We start from the raw sequence: 20,653 nt of genomic DNA on the forward strand, positions 1-20,653 counted from the left end.
GAGCTTGTTTAGTCCGTAAATCAGCAAACGTACCATATGTCTCCAGCCCTAGCTGTCTTGTTTTCATATCTGAACTTCAGACTGTATAACCAACAGAGAGTTGATGTTTCAAACTGCAAAATATTTACAAATATCAGAAAGTTGAAGAAAACTTGAACTTGTACTTATGGTGTTTTTTTTAATTCACCAAATATGCCAGGAAATTGTAATGAAATTTATCAACCTTTGAATACAGCCATATGTACAAGTGAAATCATCTTCAGGGAAACTGCACAATTCAGTGACACGCTTATGTGTCCTGCAATCTAGTTTAACGATACTGCTCTGAATGCAAGAAACAAATTTGCTCTGTACTGTTTCAAAGAAACTTTGTTTGATTATAAACTAAAGTGTCAGATTATGCTTCACATGCATGATGCTAGATCAATCTAGTGCAGACCTTTCATTTTGACAAATATTGACACCTGTTGATTCATGCTGCAGAATTCCCTTGACAGTAAAATTTTCCATAAATCAAATCCATCAACATGTCGATGATTGTGACTGACTATCCCCTATCTGTCTCTGTATCCCTCCCCCTCTCTCTCTCTCTCTCTCTCTCTCTCTCTCTCTCTCTCTCTCTCTCTCTCTCTCTCTCTCTAAACTGTATCATTTTTCAACCACCCAGCCAAACTTCTTGAGAAATCTTGATAGGTTGTAAAACACAGAAATTTATCAATATATCTTCATAGCATCCATAAAGTATGGATTCTTATGCATATGGCCATGAATTCAGGTAATATTCATGCTGACAAAATTTTAAAAAAGCTTTTATGAGGTAAAAATGACGACGTTTCAATATTGTTGTAGCTTCACAGCCATGAATAATGACTTATTGATAGCATGCAACATAAGCCAATATACCACTACAAAGCTGACACAAAGGCTTTTCTTTGAATAAAAAAATACATGTTGCATAAATTTGCATAGCGTTGACTGTGGTAAGTTTCAATGTATTTCTAAATCGGTTCGAACAGTTCAGATACAGAGGGCGCACTACTCTATACTTATGCATGTCGTTTCCCTCATCACGATCTTCATACGAGTTAATTGACAAGTTTTCCTCAGAAAAGTATGGCACATTTTCTGTACCGCACGTCCATGCGTACACCCATGATTAAAGGAAGGCGGTTGTCGGAACTGCACCCAAAGGTCGCTAGGGACCCTTTACGACCGACGCAAATACTATATCCAAGATACAATTGCGATTGATGAAAGTTAAAACATGTTTGTCATAATGTACATTGTAAAATTTAAATGTTGCAGCTATGTTGACATGATGCATCTCTATGTATAGTGCATGGAATAGCTTGTTTGTAAACAAGAAAGTCGCAAATACGCAATTCCGACAACCGCCTCTCTTTAAGGGATCAGCGGGCATGGCTCTTTTTCTCAACCGGAATAAGCATAGGGAGAACCATTGGTGCACGGTGGCAAGAGTTCACAACATGCCACATTCACTTTTGACACACGAGCTGTTCCACAGTATTGGCCAATCACTTTAATTTATGTCTCGATGAAGGATAACTGTAGACTAACAATGAATAAAAATAAGATAAGAATAACAAGTGTTTAAATTAAAAATTGGCTTCAACGAACATTTTTTTTCATTTCATTTTTAAATTTGTACGATACCAAGATATTTTATTTGCTAAGTTTTACTTTTAGTGTGATTTTGTAGAACTTCACCTCAAGAAAGTCAGAAAGAAAACGTCAATTGTGTTTGTGCATTGCTTGAGTCAATTCGTCATTCATGCATCTTGCATTTGAGTCAGACTTTTCGCAGCCATTTGCATGATACTGTAGCTCTGATTGTGAGAGTTTCGAGAATGGACAAATATCAGCACTGTCACCAATCCTTGAGTTGTCAACTTTTAACAGCAATCTTATCATGAGAAATTATCAAAGAAGTGAAAAATGAATGAAACTAAAGATAAGTTGGGAAAGCCGACATATAGGCCTCTGAGCGATGTTTACGTGACGATTGCATCCTTGTACACGTACACACGTGTATGTAAATATGTATCTTTATGGCATATACAAGACAGAAAAGCGCTTATTATAAAATCAAAGGTTTTCGACAGTCATCTGTCTGAGAGCACATCTTCGTTCATATTTCTGCTTGCTGAAGGCGGGTCGTCGACTTGTTTTACGCATATCCACTGATACATGCTTTTTCGCTCACCTAATATTACGTTACTTCCTGTCAGCTGTTATAGCGTAGAGACAAATTACACGTTTTAAGTAGTTTGCGCCTTGAAAACTGAAAGACTTGCTAATGTTCGCTATTCTCTTTCCAAATCAAGGATAGAAATCAGAGGTCAGCGAGTAAATTTTCGCACTAGAAAAACAAATTACCCAATATTTACCGACACTTGAAATTCAAACTGGCCACTATCACTGTATTATCTCTATGGGCAAAATAGAATTCCCGACTTTCACGGAACTAAGCCGATGAAAATTTTATTTACCCCATAAACTTCACAATGAGCCCCCTCCCCACAAGAGGTAGGCCAAAATACTACTGTAAATTTTGAGAATCCGAATCTGCACCCCGAGGCGCATTCTAGCTCATAGGCTTTGCGAGTTTCTTGACGTAGCCTAGAAGGATATATCAACAGAAAGGTACAGGATCAATCTTATCGTGAGGAACTATTTGGACAAGTTTCTTGATCTCACTCAGCTGCTCATAAATATTGCACAAGATACATCAATCACTCTCTGCAATGTTGTAATTCCAAGTCCAACTCAGAATTCAGCGTGAATAAATTATCTGTATTCCTTAGTTTAGACGAACGCGCCATCATGAAACTGAAAAACTTAAACTTTTTATCAACTTAAATTCCGTAAGGAATTTTTCAACAATCATGAGCATGACTCCTTACCATATTAATAGTGAAAATCAAGGTTTGGTACAAGTTAGGAGAAACAACTTGAATCACCCAACATTTTAGTGTTGCCGACATTTTAAATTACCATCTCTGTGTTAACTCTGTTGGGAGAAATTAGATTTTTCGAGCTCCACAAAACTAAGATACTGAAACTCTCCTCGAGAGCTTCAAAATGAGCCCCCACAAGCGGTAGACCAGCAAAGTATCGTAACAAATTGAGAGTCCGAATATCTTTTGCTGTCATTTTTCCCACCAAAATTTTAGAGCAATATTTTACCAATTTTTATAATTTTTTTTGTAATTTTTTGATAATTTTGGACAAAATGGACATCACATTTCATTGGCTCAAGTTTTTGTCAAAATTTTGGCAAAAATCTAGAAAAAATTAATGAAGGCAACAAAAATTGACTTTGGCGCTCAAGGGGTTAACCTTGATATCCTAAGAACCAATCCGTAACAAGTAAGCTTGAGTAATTGATATGAAATTTATTTCCCATTGCTTAGTGCATTGAAGGGAGCATAGCTCTAACTTTTTAGAATACCTTCGTTATCTTTAATTTGAAATACGAGTAAACTTTATCATTCTTGTACCGAAAATCTTGTTGAAATATAAGCTTAGCCTTGCCTGTACCATACAAAACATCGTTTAAAATAAACCATGCAGGCACTGTGTTATTGTCGACATGTGAATTCAAGTCCGGACTGGAAATTAGTTATCAAATTTATCAATTAGCATCACTAAACTACAAACTGTGTTGACAAGTCGAACGATAGAAGTTCGTACATGATTTGGCGGAGAAGAACAAGTAACAATTTGTTAAAAGTAGAGTATTTGAAATGCATCAAACGTGGTAGTTGATGGCGCTTTAACAGAGGTCAAACACATACCTCTACGATTCATTTCATCCACGTTTGTTTTCTGTGATTACTGACAGCAATTTCCAACCCATGAATAGTCCTGTTTTAGTGGAGCTATGTTGATTGAGTGACACTTTGAATATCCGACGAGAACATCGATTGGCATTATAGCACCCCATACGCCCAACACGTGCCAATGTGAGGTATAGAAAAGGAAGAAGGGCCGTGACAGGCTGGAATTTTCCACACTGTCATTGTGTAAATTGACGTAAATTATCCAAATCCAAGCTTATCTAGGATCGTCCCCCCCCCCTTCCCCTCGGCAATTTGGTCAGGCTACAGCCCTGGAACGAGTACGGGCATAACTATCACTTACATATTAATGCATAAATATGGTTGAGTCTTCATTGGGGTGAAAGGTCAGACTCAATTGGATTTTGAACGTTATCCACAGTCTCAACCGTCATTACTGTTCTAGGTGATTTATAGAGTAACATATAAATTTTTGAATATCAGAGGGAGATTTACGAGCAAAGTTCGCTTTTTTACGCGAGTTCACTTTTTTCCAAGACAGATAACATATATTCTCTGAAATGACGTGCCCCAAGGGGCTACACAAATTTTATATACTTTAATAGTCGGTCGGCTGTGTCATATATGCGTTTGCTCATGATATGTATGTATATATGTATGTATGTATGTATGTATGTATGTATGTATGTATGTATGTATGTATGTATGTATGTATGTATGTATGTATGTATGTATGTATGTGTATGTGTAAGTGAATGTAATATAATTATAAAGTGAAACCTGCGCGTCATCCTTTTATTCCTCCATGGGATTGTTCCCAAACATTAAATCCTAAGTATCCCAAAGCAAACAACAAGCCCACAACCAAGCTAAACTATTCACGCTATAGTATAACTAGAATTAGCAAACTGTATGATGAATTGGATTGCCCTTTCGTCCTGCTGAAAAGGACGAGGAAGCATCGAGTAGTCAGTGGAGAAAACAACGTTTGTATGGGTGATAATTTCTTACTAAGATGATTTGGAAAAAACGGAAACAAGTACACAAGAAAGTCGTATCATCACATCGCTTTCATTCTCGGCAATGTGACCTTCATTAGATGAACTTTGAAAGCCACACTTACACAATTACTGATATTTTTTTCTTATTGCACTATTCAGTGCTCCAAAATTCGGACAAAATATAGGAGAAAACTTGCCTCTATTAAAGTATCTCAGCAATAGTCTTTAGGAAACTTACCTGACCTAGTGCAACTGTACCAGAGGGAGGGATAAAAATTGGGGTTTTCAAGAGTATAACCAATTATATGTAGGTGTCTCAATTTGATAATTTCATCGTCAATCTTATAGCTCATGACAGGTCACGCCCAAAATGTTTCTGAGGAGTAGAATCAAACAACGATGTTTTATGTCGTCTTGCAAATCAAACTAATGGTTTTATTTACACCGAAACGTGTCTTTCTCAACAGAAATTCTTTGTACTCCAAGAAAAGCGTCCAGATTTTCCTCGCGGTAACAGTTAGATCGTTTCCCGTGACGGATTATGATTTACTCGTAAACGATTCCGCTTTTCCTCTCGAAAGACATCCAGCTGTTTCTGTCAACATACTACTACCAACCCTGATATGACATAATTACTCCGTCAAACGCTATAAGTACACACGCCGCTACACGCTTGCAGCATCAGTAGTTAGTGCTTTCGTGCTTTATTCTAGGTAGCTATATAGGTTAACTATTTAACAGTTAAACATCGCAGACTGGAGAAAGGGTTAGGTCCACAACCTGGCGGAATATTAGAAGATCAGGGCAATTTTGAAGCTTGCGATGAGACATTAAAGGGCCTGAAACTATTACTTTTGATGATTTTTCACTATTTTGTTTATGTGTCTAGTAGATATTGTTGTGCTACTCCGACCCAAAGGCATGTTGAAATACTGTTTAGTGTTTGAACACATTGTGTATAAGTGTTAAATGTGCATTTGTTGCTCACATTTGAATTCTAGTCCGGACCAGAATCCACTTGTCAACAATACCAATGCAGTTTGCACATGTGCAGGCTGAGTTGATTAGCTGAACACTGTGTATATCGATATTCTTTGGTGAGTAGAACAAGAACTGTTTTTGACATTAAAACAAACATAGTAAAAAAAACAATTAGAAGTTACATCTACTGGCCTTTTCAGTGACATCATCGATGACTTCGTTTTCAGCTATTATTTGTGCAGCACCCAGTTATTGTCAGTCCTCGCCTAATTAGTCACCTTTTCTGCACACCCTCTCTAACAGAGCTAACCTTTTACGAATTTGCAAACTTGTTCCAACCTCTTTTGAGGTACGTGAGAAAGAGATGATGTTTCCTTAACCGTTATCAATTATCCACATCTTAATTGCGACACGCACACGTGGCCCCTTCCCCATGTAAGGAAGAGCGTCTGTCGTAATAGGCTAGACCATAGTATGGTTATAGGCTTGTTTGAAACGACACAGTCTACCTTTGATTTTCTTGCAACCTCAACTTCAAGGTCGCTCAAGGAAGTGGTTTATCTCCCTTGAAACACGCTTAGGCGGGAATACAGTCGGTAAATAAATGCGGTGTACCTCTCAGGCAAATAACGGCTATCTTCGGAATGCGATCATTTTCAATTACGACTGACAGAATGATGTATGGCTGAAACCACAGGTGAAAGGACATGTTGCTCTCTGCTGTAGACCCTCCCATTATAAATTCTGGCCGAGACATCTTTCAGTTCATGTCTCTTTATTCATATGCCGTTGGTTTCTCATCCGTGCCAAATGTTCAACCAGTGTCTTTTGAAACTCAGATAGAATCGTAATGTAGCATATTTAATCAACGGACGAAACCAATATGATATATCGATGAACAGAAAGGGGTTTGCTCATGGTAACCCAAGGCAGAGAATAATGTTGTATAGGCATCAAGAAAACAACGGCCAATCATCTCAAGTTGCATGATTAAACCATACATCATAGCTCGTGAGGATTAGAATTGGTAGTAGATTAGAAAAGTAGTGCAATTGTAATTAAAAGTTTCTCAATTTAAGTGTTGAATTCCCTCAATGCATCAGCTCACTTTCATCATGGCGAAATGTATACTTCAACCTTCTTTGTCGTTTGCGTTTCAACAACGAACTGAACTGAACAGTTTTGCCAATCGGGGAAAGACATTGAATATCGCTGTGAAATTGTGCATGGCATTCCGCTTCTATTTTGCCGGTACACGACCGTTAATTCACGACACACTTTCACCAATGATTTTGTTGAAATTTACTTATTTTTCAAGGTTTGCCAACCAATTTCATAGCAATATATAGAAATGGCTTATCTCTTACATTTGAAATATTTATGCGTAGTATATTCGCATAAACAATGAAATAAAAAAATCAAAATAGACAATTATTACAGCAATACTTGCGTAGTAAACTCTCAAAACGTGTGGACAAATTATTATTTATAAATATATAGAGGGCTTATGATATGCTATCCAGCAATGGTATCTAGCATTTTCACCTAAGTATGATTTTTTCTCGATCTAAAAATTAACGTCTTCGACGCATAAACCAACAAACACGTTTGGAACTAATTTTGGAGAATTGGATCTTTATATTTTTTAAATTTCTCAAAAGTGTTTAGTGCCCTATAGCTGAATATTGCAATATTACAAATTACTCATAAAAAGAAGTGCATTGCCTAAAGAGAAAAGCAGGTGAGCTTACAGTTTAAACCGACATTAATTCACCATCGAATTATCCCAAATTAGTCACGGTTCCCATCGTGTGAACAGGAATTCGGACACAAAGAGGCCTGGTGTACATGTGATGTCAGAGATGACGTAAAATGCATCGTATTCAAGTTTTAAACGATAAAAGCAGCCAATAGTAACACATATCTAGGCTGATCGTGTTACACATCGATGACACGTGTCATTGAACACACGATGCTCAACGCACGCCAAGCAATTTTCACGAAAATTTCTTCAAATAAATGTAACGGAAATTGCCCAATAATCGGCGATGCAATTCTTGGATAGATTTCGTCCAACCCGAGGAGCGAAATTAACGCTTGTAATTGTTCATATTTGAGCCTGGAAGGTATTCAATTAAACTGTATCCTTCTCGAATCGCTTCTTCGTATTTAATTACGACTACCTCTCGTACGACGAAGACAATTATGGCCATTGTAAATCGGTACGAAGACAATTATGGCCATTGTAAATCGGTTAGAATCTATTTGAACACGCGCTGCACCTCAAACTATTTATGGAGGGAAAGTAAATATAGTGAATTTTCTACTCAGCTTCAGATTGCTTATGAGCCGACGAGAAAAAATTGTGACGTCTTCAATCAAAGATATGAACATAGAAATCGCAGTTACCAAGGAAACTCAAAAGACACCGTGGACCGTGAACTACTCTCGAAAGTACTCTTGAAAAACTATTGAATGCTGTTTTCCATGATAACGCTTTCCTTGAGATAAGGATGAGTAATTGGGATTCGGAAGCTTTCGTAAAAAAATGAAGAATCTTTCTGGAATGTTCCGTAATGACATGTTTTTCCGGTAAACGCTGTTTGATCTTATCCGTACAATTGAACGGTGGAATACTATCAGGCCGCGTGCCCGGTCTGATACCAGCATCATCGATCCCCGCTTATCTGTGACGGGAGATACGAGTTCGCCTCGAAGATAAAGCCTTATGAACGGTTTCACACGATAGGAAAACGCACGCTCCAATCAGAAGCCGCTAAGATAAGTTTGCTCTGACCTTAGGTAATAAAATGTGACAACCCCCATAAACTTCAAGAATCTGAAACACATTTTTGACATTTACGGAAAGTGACCTTCCAATACCACTTTACGGCATGGGGACGGTACGTAGATAAATGAACAGATTATAGAACTTTTACCCATCTGAGTTTTGTTTATTGTTTTATCTTTAATACCTGTATCCAGAAAAGAATATTTCTGGTATCAGTATCAGTAAGTCTGAGAAGTTTTCAAGCGTATGTCTTTAGATGGGCGTAATATTTCCCTGGGTGAACATTATTACGACGAGTAATGTTACGCTAAATAAAACCGTTGATGATTTTATGATTTTTTATTACATTTCGAATTTGCACTACCGTTGAGGCTGATATCGTTATCGATTACTAATTCCCCAGTGTCTGTTAAGTTTTATTTTATTTGACATTATCATTTTTTACGGCTTCTTGTGAAGAAACGTAGATTGAGCAGGCATAAAGAAAATCGTAGCACCGTGACGTCATGGTAAGTGAATTTTATCGAGTACTGGAGCCCATTTGTTTGTATTTATCAGGGTTTTCAGTTGGGTAGGCCGTGACGTGACGCGACGTGACGTGACGTGACGTGACGCGATGTGGGTTGATAATGACACGAGAAGCGAGGCATGCTGGGACTAAATTTTTTTTTTCTTTAAATCGCTAGAGCATACAAAATATCGAGCTTTCTTTCGTATTCTACGTTTTCTCTCGAAGCATTTGTACAATACTCCCGTTAACATTGCAGAGGCATGGCATTGTCCTTGGGCTTGTCTTGAGATTGAGAAAGTTCGAGAGGTGCCGCGTATTAACCCGAAAACGTGATATTTGATACACTCCTTGGCTGCAGCCTTTTGCAGGGAAATGTCCCATGGATAGACTAAAAAAGTAGAGTAAAGTTTAAAGTTTGACAAAAGTCACCAAACAAATATTGAAAATTATGGCAAACAAACCACACGCCTTTATGCATTACAAGTCTTAAGTAGATTCCAAAGCAAAACGATGAAATCATGAACTGTGGTTTGGATGTAAAGTGTTCTCTAAGACCGTCGTCACGTGATCATAATACCCTACAAGAGATACCATAATACCATACTGTCGTGCTGTACTCGTCTCTGCATGGCTAAGACATCGGTAAAACTCTTTACATTCAAGGAAAAGAAACACGCTTAAGTCAGCATGAACAGCGCTGCCACGCACCAGAGGGTTTATGAATTACACTTTCCCCTGGACTTCTCTGTGATGCATCAGAGCTATATCATCATGCAATGGTTTAGAACAGCACGTACTCTGTGCCATTGTCGGAATTTGCATGAGTTGTAAGCCTTCCTACGGCAAAGTTTAAGAAATTGTCTCCGGCTATATCGCATAACATTTATTTTTACAGCACGTATGTATGACTGCGTCATCCCCCCAATCTTTATATATATGTGCACATGTGATGTGACAACATCAATGCAGTAAATTTACCGGGGCAGAAACCGTCCATGAATTGGTTATTCAAACTGGAAGCCAAGAAAGTGTGTTCCGAAAGTCGAGGAGAATTCAAGGATTCTTTCTCTGAAACCCCCGCGTTTACTCCAATCGATTTTGGATTTGCTTTCAAAAATGCATCACAGTCGGTGCAAAATCCTTCCGGATTTGAACATTTATTGTTTATTCATCGACCACAGTTACTTCTCTTGTGCCTAAACAGATACCCAGTATTCTCCTCGTCAACACTGCCAGTACATGTATTTCCTTTCGGTTCATTTCTTATCTTTTTAGAATTAAATATCTGTCTGGACGTGTACTCAATCGTCAATAGTATCCCTCATTCAACCACTACATAGTACTTCAACATGTGTTTGGGAATACACGAAGAAAATATAGTTGATACACCGAATCTATTTACATACTGAAAAGTCGCCTGAAAGTATCGTCTTTAGATCTTAACAGGTGATACGATGTTCATGTCATCATGTGCAAGGGATGCGTGGGTACAAAACAACATTCCGTATTTTTATTCAATTGTACATAATTTGCAATGGCAGGTAGTCGAAATCATAAAATTTTGGGGAGTCTACCGACCAGTTTGTAACAAATATAAATATTCTCTCATTGCATATGTTTCCTTGCCAAGAAAATCGTAGAAACAATATTTTCTCTCGCCTGATTAGAAAGTACGTGACGTACCGATAGGAGCCATCGATTATCTAATAAGTTTCTCATAAAATGGGGGGGGGGGGGAAAGTTAAAACAATTTTGCCTCAGGCAAAGTTATAACATCCTTTACATGTACATTTTCACAGCAAGTGCGTTACGGGTAATTTAGGAATAGATCTTCATAAAGGAATGTATGTTTATTGAGAGAGCCTGCAGTATTTACAGGATGTTTTGTCTGTTTTGATACTATTTACGACATCTTTAAGTTTTCAAGTGTGATTGCGCATATACAGGGTAGAAGTCTACTACTTGAATCACAGGTGTATAAGGAACATTTTTAAAATATGTTTCGAATAGATACAATATAAGTTAATCTCATGCTGTGATACAGTAAAATCATACACAGCAACACACCTAAAATATTGAAATGTTACAAAAAGCAGAAGGTTTAAATTTGGGGGATGACTGTGGACACTTCCAAATATTCGATCTCTGGGCCTTTCGGTCAGCCTCGTTTGAGCAACACCGTTCCGTTACAACCCCCGTCTTATACACAGAAACAATTACAATCTGTGGCCAATCACCGATAGTAATTTTAAGCGCCGCCCAAGCTGTATATTGTGCTATTGACTTTCCGGAAGTAATCATAGTCAGCGCGTCTCTTATACCATATATGGTTATAAACATGTAAACTTGCAGTGACCGCACAAGTTGAATGTTTGACAGTCTTCTTCTGTGGTTAATGAACGAGAAAGAATTTCTAGACGCGATCTTTTACAATCTCAAAGGTTATGATCAAAATATTTCTCCTACAAAACTCATTATTGTTCGGGTCTGGGGATAATTAAAAATGTGCACGCAAACGAAACTAATAATTTGTATATGACCTCACTACTCTCCGTCTGAACGAAAGGTAGGGGGTGCGAAATTATGATCTAACTTCTCATTAAGGTAGAATGCTCCTCGGGGACGCATATTCAGACTCTCTAACTTCTACAATTCTTTTCTGATCTACAACTTGTGGGGGTTCATTTTAAAGCTCTTTGTGTAAGAAAACTTTTTACCATCTCAGTTTTTCGAATATCGGAAATTTTATTTTTCTCCATAGAGTTAACACAGGACGGTGGCCATTTTGAATTTCAAATATTGGAAAATCTGGGGTTATTTGTCCCTAGCGCCAAATTTTGAATGGCGTTCCCCGATTTTTATTCTTGATTTTGAAAGAGAATGGTATGGTTGAAAGATTCATTGAGGAAGCTTTGAGCAAAAGTCTTTCACTTTCCAAGCGCATACTACCTTAAAAATGTTGAAGTTCTGCTGTATGGTAACAGGGTGCGGTAGAAATACATCATGAGTATAGATCTTACCGTATAGCCTTAGGGTCAAAAGAGCTAGACCATTGGGTTATAGATCCCGGGGAGGGGTGCTGGGAGGGGGCATGAAACTTACTTTTTGCTTTCAAATGGCTTTCGATGAAATGGCCGAGCATACAAACTTTTCTCCTCATACTTCGTTTTCGTATTTCACTTTTTTGGGAAAAGAGCGAAGGGTTGCAGATTTCCCCCCTAAACGTGTTTGATGAACTGTCCAAATGTGCATTTCACAGTTATCTTGGGTCACACAAACAATGGGCTTACAGCGAGGACTGGTGAATGTTACGATTGTTCACAGAGTACATGTAGAGGGTGCCTGCATGGCCGTCAAAGCCGTAATGTCAATTAATGCTACAGAACTAATAATTTTAACTCCACAAATTTGTTTTCTCAGCATACAATAATTAAGCTTAGCAATGAAACGACAAAAAACTGCATACAGCTTTCATGCTTGCACTTATCCAATTCTCAGTACTCAGACATTTCAAGGCGCTAGGCCATTCAGAACTGCTTCCCGCAAAAAATATATTTGCCGAAACTTTTATTAAAACTCAAGAGTCTGTTCAATCCAACTGATTTGTAACGTCTCATATCTTGAAAAATGTAGTGTACTTTCAGCGCTTTAATAAGGCAAAAACCAACATAGAACGTTTGCTGTAAATTACCACTACGGGCCATCATGATTCTCTGAGTGCCTTCTTTCATTTTGTAAGTCTTCGGGCGAGGTAGCTTGTGGCTGCAGTACGGTGGTGTCTAAAGCAATTGCTAGCTAAGCAAATATGGCACAGCCATATTCTTTGAAGGTCTTTAAGTCGTTCTCAGTTCAGTAAAAGTGAAAGGTTTTATGGATTAAAGAATGGAAGTTATATCCCAGTGATAAGATTAAGTAAACTCTCGTCTAAAAAATAAATAAGCCGATACTTTCGAAGCGTTTATCTCGACAAAAAGGATTGCGGGACACCCAGAGTGATGTTGTTCGTCACGGACGAGAATACAGCGAGATTAGCAGTAGAGCGATCTCCTTTTAAGAAAATTACCTGTTTACCCCGAAACCTAGCAGGGTCCATACAAAAACTAGGCATTTTTTCTTCTCGCGTAAGTATGAAAACACTTACAAATTGATGGAAAAAATATCCCAGCGTAGTCAAATACACTAAACTGCCATGCTTTGACCTCTGTGATCTCTCCGAATTTAATATATGACCTGTGCGAAACAATCGCTTATGGTTGCATCACGTTAATGCATTATTAAATCGGTTGGATCAGAACGGGGCGATTTGCTTTGATTACAAATTCTTTCATGTGGGCAGTGGACAATTATCTTCTCTCCGTTGACGATCAACAGGGCGTGTAGGCTTCTGTTTTTATGTTACTTTATTGAATGGATCGATTCGTTGGCTTATTTACGATCACAGACCGGCTTAATTCCCCGCGCAACCCTGAGTTGATGTAGAATGGCCAAGATTGAAGCTCCATCTCGGCGATCTTGCACGCTATGCTGCTTCCTTTTGATTTTTTTGAATCGCTGATCCAGTGCCCTAAAATGACGCGAGATTACATCTTAGAAAAATCCAGCTTCACAAACAACATGAATCAAACGACCAAATGAGCTAGCAGTTATTCGACTACATAGAGTAACACAAGAATGTCATTCAGGGTAGTATATGCCTCGAAATTGAAAGTCTTAGGCCTACATGTAAAGATAACTCAAACTTTCCGTAAAAAAAAACTCTCAACCATTTTCCTTTCGAACTCAAGAATAACAATTCAGGGGCCACCTTTCAAAATTTGGTGCTAGAGAAACAAATTACTCAATATTTACCGACATTTAATCTATGGGTTTCAAAATGAGCCCCTATAAATGGTACACCAAAAAGGTATTGTAAAAGTTTGAGAGTCAGAATATTTGCCTCCGATTCGCATACTACTACCATAAGGTAGATCGCGCCTCGGGGGCAGATATTCGGACTCTCAAACTTTTACAATTCTTTTCTGGTCTACCATTTGTGGGGGCTCATTCTTAAAGGTCTTGGAGAAAGAAAAACTTTCACTGGCTTAGTTTTTCGAAAATCGAAAATTTTACCTCTTCTCCATAGAGTTAACTCAGGGATGGCAGCCATTTTGAATTTAACATATCGGTAAATCTTGGGTTATTTGTTTCTCTAGTAACAAAATTTGCACGGTGAACCCTGATATTTATTCTTGATTTTTAAAGAAATGGTTGAAATATTCGTTAAGGAAAATTTGAGCAAAAGTTTAAGTCTTTCACTTTCGAGGCGCACACTACCTTAAACGAGTGTCGGTATTGATATATTGCAATGTTAACGATATTTGCCGACTGAGCGTTGTAAAAACTTCAGGCATTGAGGATGCGACTGGTGTCATAAGATTGAAATTTAAAATCCAACTCAGCATCTCTCCCAAGAGCTGTGCATTCTATTTAATCTTCGAGCGAATCAATAACGTCATACAGAGTGCAACTTTTTTGTGAGACCAGCTTTAAAGCAAGAGTCTCGATCGAGGCTGATATCATACACACAGCCGTGAAGACCATTTTGGCGCCAAATCAACCTGAATCATAACATCCAATGGGGTTTTTGTTTTATCGACTAGATCACATGAGTCAAACATGTCCACTTAGACTAAATGGAATCCGAGATAAACCCATTCCGTGTCTTTTAGATGTAAGCCTGTTGACCGTTCATGACACATTTTCTGACTCGAGACCGAATTGCTGACTTGAATTTCACAATTTTCTACTTGTCAGCACCTGATTTCAGAAATGACTGTTACATTTTCATTGTAAGTGATTTTATTTACAAGAAAATTTGTGGATCCCTATATTTTATCCCCTCTCTCTCTCTCTCTCTCTCTCTCTCTCTCTCTCTCTCTCTCTCTCTCTCTCTCTCTCTCTCTCTCTCTCTCTCTCTCTCTCTCTCTCTCTCTCTCTCTCTCTCTCCATCGCTTATAACCTCCAAGGATGTTTCACAAATTGAAGATATTCCATGTGTCAAACGATCGTACGTATTGCTCTTACCGCCTTTTCAGATCAATCAGTCTGTGTTGGCTCTTGATGATGAGGAAACATGTTTAAATTCGGTGACCCGGCGATATCTCTTCGGTGACCCGGAGAAATCTGCCCTTCAAATATCATCTCGTACATACTGTGTGCAAAATTGAATTTTCCATTAAAATTGAGACACACCGGTAAAATATAATACCGATAGTTTTTCTATTATAAATTGTGCGAAACAACAGGTCCGTCATTCTACTGACATCCGTCATTTTGTATTTTACTGAAAAAGCGTTAATATTTGAGAAGTGTCAATTTTTTGGGTCAGGTTTGTCACTTAACATCAAGTCTATAAAAGACATATGTTCATTAGCCTGAAAACTGAGAATATCACGGAGTAATTTGTTGATGATACTGCTCTCTCTCTCTCTCTCTCTCTCTCTCTCTCTCTCTCTCTCTCTCTCTCTCTCTCTCTCTCTCTCTCTCTCTCTTCTCTCTCTCTCTCTCTCTCTCTCTCTCTCTCTCTCTCTCTCTCTCTCCTCTCTCTCTCTCTCTCTCTCTCTCTCTCTCTCTCTCTCTCTCTCTCTCTCTCTCAAATACAAAGAACGACCCGTGAATTTAATGTCATTCTGAAATACAGTGAGCTGGTTTTCAATTCCCGCTCTTGTAAAATTAGTATTTCGTTGAAATGTTGTTTCGTTAGACGCACAATTGATTTTCGTACAGAATCCTAATCTGGTAGACCATGATATTGTTTTAAATCTCTTTACTTTACTTCAAGTTCAAAGGCTTTCATCGTTTTCGGTTTTCCGTCGTGCAAATCAAAGAGTTAATAAACGCGGCCGCATTGCCTGATCACATACTCTTTTTAGCGGGAATATTTCTAATAATTGCGCGAGCTACGACCACTTATGTAAATGTAATGACCTGTCTTTTTTCTGAGAACAAGAGCGGTCCTGCGATTATAGCCACTAAATGGTGATAATTTGCGAAGGTTTTGAATGGTGTTCACGAACCATACACAACTCTTTAACAAACTTTCGGTCTTGAAACATATTCAAACAATGACCACAAAGCACAATTTGTGCACCCCATGATTATGCTACCAAAGCTGAATAGCAACGTCAATATGCTTCAGGGAGCATGCAGAACAAGACATTGTCGTTGATGTACAAAACAACTGCATAGCGTTGCAAACTAATCATAAGGTTCAGCTACTGTCCCTCGAGCGAGCATTTAATAGGTGTTATTGAACGCGTAGTTGAAGTTGCTGTCACTCAAAAAATGCGCGGTGACATAAAGACGCACGATTGTTGCTTTCATGCACGGTGCGCGATGCTTACAGAGAAAAAGGGAACCTTTAAAATAACCACTTAACTACTCAGTGAAAAGGTTTATATCGCTACCTGCTTAATGTCTCTTACTAGTCGCCTGCAGTCCGTCTGGCGCTTAGAGCTTTGAATGTTTCTAATTTCTCTCTTCGAATGCTAAAGAAAAATTCTTAATTTTTTCTAAAACAGCCAAATGAAATATCTGTTCATTCCAGATATTATTTTTTTTATTCTTGAGATTCGTATTCAACGCTCTTTTCTGAAACGTACACAATATCAGACTGCCCCAAGCAAATTCGAATACGTTTTGAACAAAATTGCGATAGATCATTCAAAATGCGTCTTCATCTTTACATTCAGCGTCGAAAGCAGTAATGTTTAGTAATATTGTTATATTGCTATGCTTATAAGTAAACTAAAACGTGCAGACGAACAGCCAAACATGGAGACGAGAAGACAGACAGACAGACAGACAGACAGACAGACAAATCAATAGATTCAATATTTTACAGAAAATCTTGGCCCATTAAAGTGGCAGCCTGGCCTAACGATGTATTATTGTGCTTTGTACTTTACTCCATTCTCCCTAAGTTTTGCGTAAAGGTATATCAAAGAACTCCTACAAGACGGTCGGATGTGTGTGCATTCTTATTGTTTTGGTGTAGGCTATATTCGCCAGTATTTAGATAAATGGTTTATGCTTTCTCGACTGCAAGCGGTCAGCAACGTCTTAGACAGTAGAACTGTGGTGTAATGAAGTTATATCTCTCACAGTATAAAACTATTTAACATCTACACATTACCCTTAAGCGGAGTATTATCCAATACTATAATATGTTGTTAGTGCTTCTCCAAACGCATGTTACATCAAAACAGTGTACGAACCGTATACAGTTTTGGTGACTGATTGTGTCTAACTATAGCAGTGAGACGGTTGTGCTGACATTTTCATCCAGCATGTCATAGGAATAATTCGTTGCTATGCGACGGAAATGTCATAGTTCCAAAATAAACGGTTAACAATACACATCATTTTTTTCGTGAAAATATATGGAGGCTGTGCTGAAATCAATGCCGCGTTTAGACGCCGAGAAAAGAACAAAAATGAGCACGCCAGCATACGAGATGGCTTTGACGAAAAAACTTTTCTCGATGAAAGATCACACATGTTTTCCTATTTTCCTCCCCAAACAAATGATCCACAGGCAATTTTTCTTGGAGTTATATTTTTGTTCACTGAGTGGTATCTTTTCAAGTGTCACAGGTAAACTCGAGCAACACTGTTGCTGTATCACGTCCTCGAAATCACGGGAGATTTGTAGTTTTGGTTTCACTAATCTCGCGGGATTTGCCTGGTTGTTAGAAAAGAAGTTCACGGTCGACAAGTTTGCAGAAGAACCGGCAGGGTTACAGGAAACAGTGTTTTGACAGATCTTCGGCAAAGAGATTACCTACATGACTTCGGCTCATGTTTAGAATCCTCAAGAATGTTTTACGCAGATTTCTTCCGGATACACTGAGTCTTGCTTTTGAATTTTCACACTAGTCGTTGGTTAGCAGGACCATGAAGGTCCGCAAGACGTCAGAGAATGTGAAGAAAGACCCACTCACCACTGAGATGGTGAGCAACACAGGAGAATAGTTTACTATGCTACAATATTGTTGCAGCGTATCTTATTTTTTGCTGAAGCCCTTTCCGATATTTCACAGTGACAGTCTGAGAGTACGAGAGAGTACGAGAGAGAGTTCGAGAGAGTTCAAGAGAGTTCGAGAGAGTTCGAGAGAGAGTACGAGAGAGAGTTCGAGAGAGTTCAAGAGAGTTCGAGAGTTCGAGAGAGAGAGAGAGAGAGAGAGAGAGAGAGAGAGAGAGAGAGAGAGACGGGGGGGAGTGAGAGTTCACGTAATTGTACACATGTAGACACTTTCGGCCCTCATCAAAGCACATTTACATTTGTTCAGAATGAAAACGGCCTTCTGTTTGTTTCGCTTTTCCTACGTGTAGATTTACGTACGTTCCTCGGCTAATCGCCAAAAGCTGTGGACTGTAAATCATAACAGAGCCACTCGTAACATGCACTCCGATAACATAACTCAATCCCGACGAATTATGTTTCAAGGTTTACAAGATGTTGTCCTCTTTAGGTATTTTTTTAATATTTTCTAATCACTGATAATCTTATTGGCGAATCTGATCGGTTTGTAAAATACGATTTCAGCGGATGACATGTATCCGAAATGTCTGCCCATATCATTACGAATATACGTTTTGATGAGGACTGAAAGTTCTGCCGTTTCAGAACACGAGTCATTTCCAACAGTGCCGTGAAGATTTAAATCTCGACTCCGAGGAATCTGCTCTGGTTTCAGAGTATTAACTGAAAAGAATCGACTGTTTTCACCGGAAATAAAGATTTACAAAAACGTGTGTGACGAGAAATATCAACTATCATGACCATTTAGAGATAAAGACGTATTATGTACCACGTAGGTGAAGTCTTCGAAGTTCCTTCAACATGCTTTATCTGCTCCGCATTTTGTTCCAATTCGTATACATACTATCAGTTGAAAAAAGATTTACAAGAATAACAAATGGTTTAAAAAAAATCTGTTTCAAAACTAAATCGGAATTTTGAACTCCAAATACTCCAAATAGATTAAGCGGATGTATCAGTTACAATTGGAAAATGAGTTCGGCTTAAATATCGTTTACATTGAAAATGTTACAAAACATTACAGTCATTCCGGTAATGCTATTATCCGTCGTGCTGCTGTCCACCGATTTTTTTGTATCGATGATCTCAACGCTCATCTCAGAGATATTGCGCGATCACCGTCGTCAATTTTTCTTCTCCGGTTGATACTAAACGGCCTCTCTTAAACGGTTACCATGGTAACACGGCGGAATTCAAAACAACGGTTGAGTCTGTAGGTTGGGGCGTCCTAAAGGACGAGCGGATGTATCGAGTGCTTGATGGTCGTTTTGCTCATGTCTTTAAATAAAACAATTTCGGTTGGCAAAGCCCGAAAGGCTTTAAAAAGAGGATGTTTTAGCCGTTTTGAGTACAATCACTCACCGTTACTATAATTTATCCGCGATGCTTGGATGCAGTAATCGTTCGCATTATCGCTACTTCCTTCGTCCTTTGTTGCTCCCTTCATAAATTGCCGTAATGACAGCCAATAAATATCCTCAAAACCAACAAGTTTCATAACAACATAATTATTTAATGAACCCTTGGGCTGGTTTAGAATTCGCTCAATCTGGACTTACGCTCCTTTCATTTTGGCAGCAGCTGAAAACACCTGGGAGATTAAACTAAAACAGAAATAGCTTAGAATTGATCAACTGAATAAAAAACGATTAAAAATGTGAGGAAAACGCGCCTTCCGAGGCTTTTCTTTCTACCCCGAATCAGTTTTCAGAGTGTCGCTAGCTGAAACTTAAACCAGGGCAGTGGGAACTGGGACCGTAAATATCGAACTCAGGTGATCATGAAGAAGCAAAAAAACACACGCTTCATAAAGTTTAATCAGTTTTGTCATAAATCATAGGATACAATAAAGGTCGACAAGACCTTTCATGGGCTACTGCAAGACTTTTTGGGAAAAAGCACTATCTTAATTCAGTGATTCAAGAATTAAACATTGCCAGTTTAAATTCTGATATAAACCAACGTGTAGGCTTCTCCATTGAGCGACAGCGAGTGATTTCACAAGAAAGTTCCGATTTTGCAGCCGGATTTGGCGTCAACAGCAGCTTACATATAGATTTACATGTAATAATGTTACGAGCTTGTGGCACATCACAGCGGCAGTCCACCACTGTATGCGTGCTTTTCTATCAATCAATCAAGCCCATCAGCAGTACTTGCTGCTGAGCATGTGCGGAGCGAGAGAAATTGCGCGCGAAAATTAGAAGGAACGTGTACAGATGACGCAAGAAAGATTCAGAACGATCGTTAGTGAAGGTGTATTATTGCAGGTGTCTCGGTAGGTGATTTATAGGCTCCGAACGCGTATTGTGTAGTGGCAAACTGACCGTCAAAACAACGCCACGCTTCATACAGCTATATATGTAAAAAACATGGAAACGAAATTTAACACCGAGTGATAAAATGTCCCTGATGGACGGGTACACAACGGCAGATGAAAACAAAGCAATCCATACCTCCCAGCAG

The sequence above is a fragment of the Ptychodera flava genome, chromosome 16, assembly GCF_041260155.1.
Source record: "Ptychodera flava strain L36383 chromosome 16, AS_Pfla_20210202, whole genome shotgun sequence".
NCBI lineage: Eukaryota > Metazoa > Hemichordata > Enteropneusta > Ptychoderidae > Ptychodera > Ptychodera flava.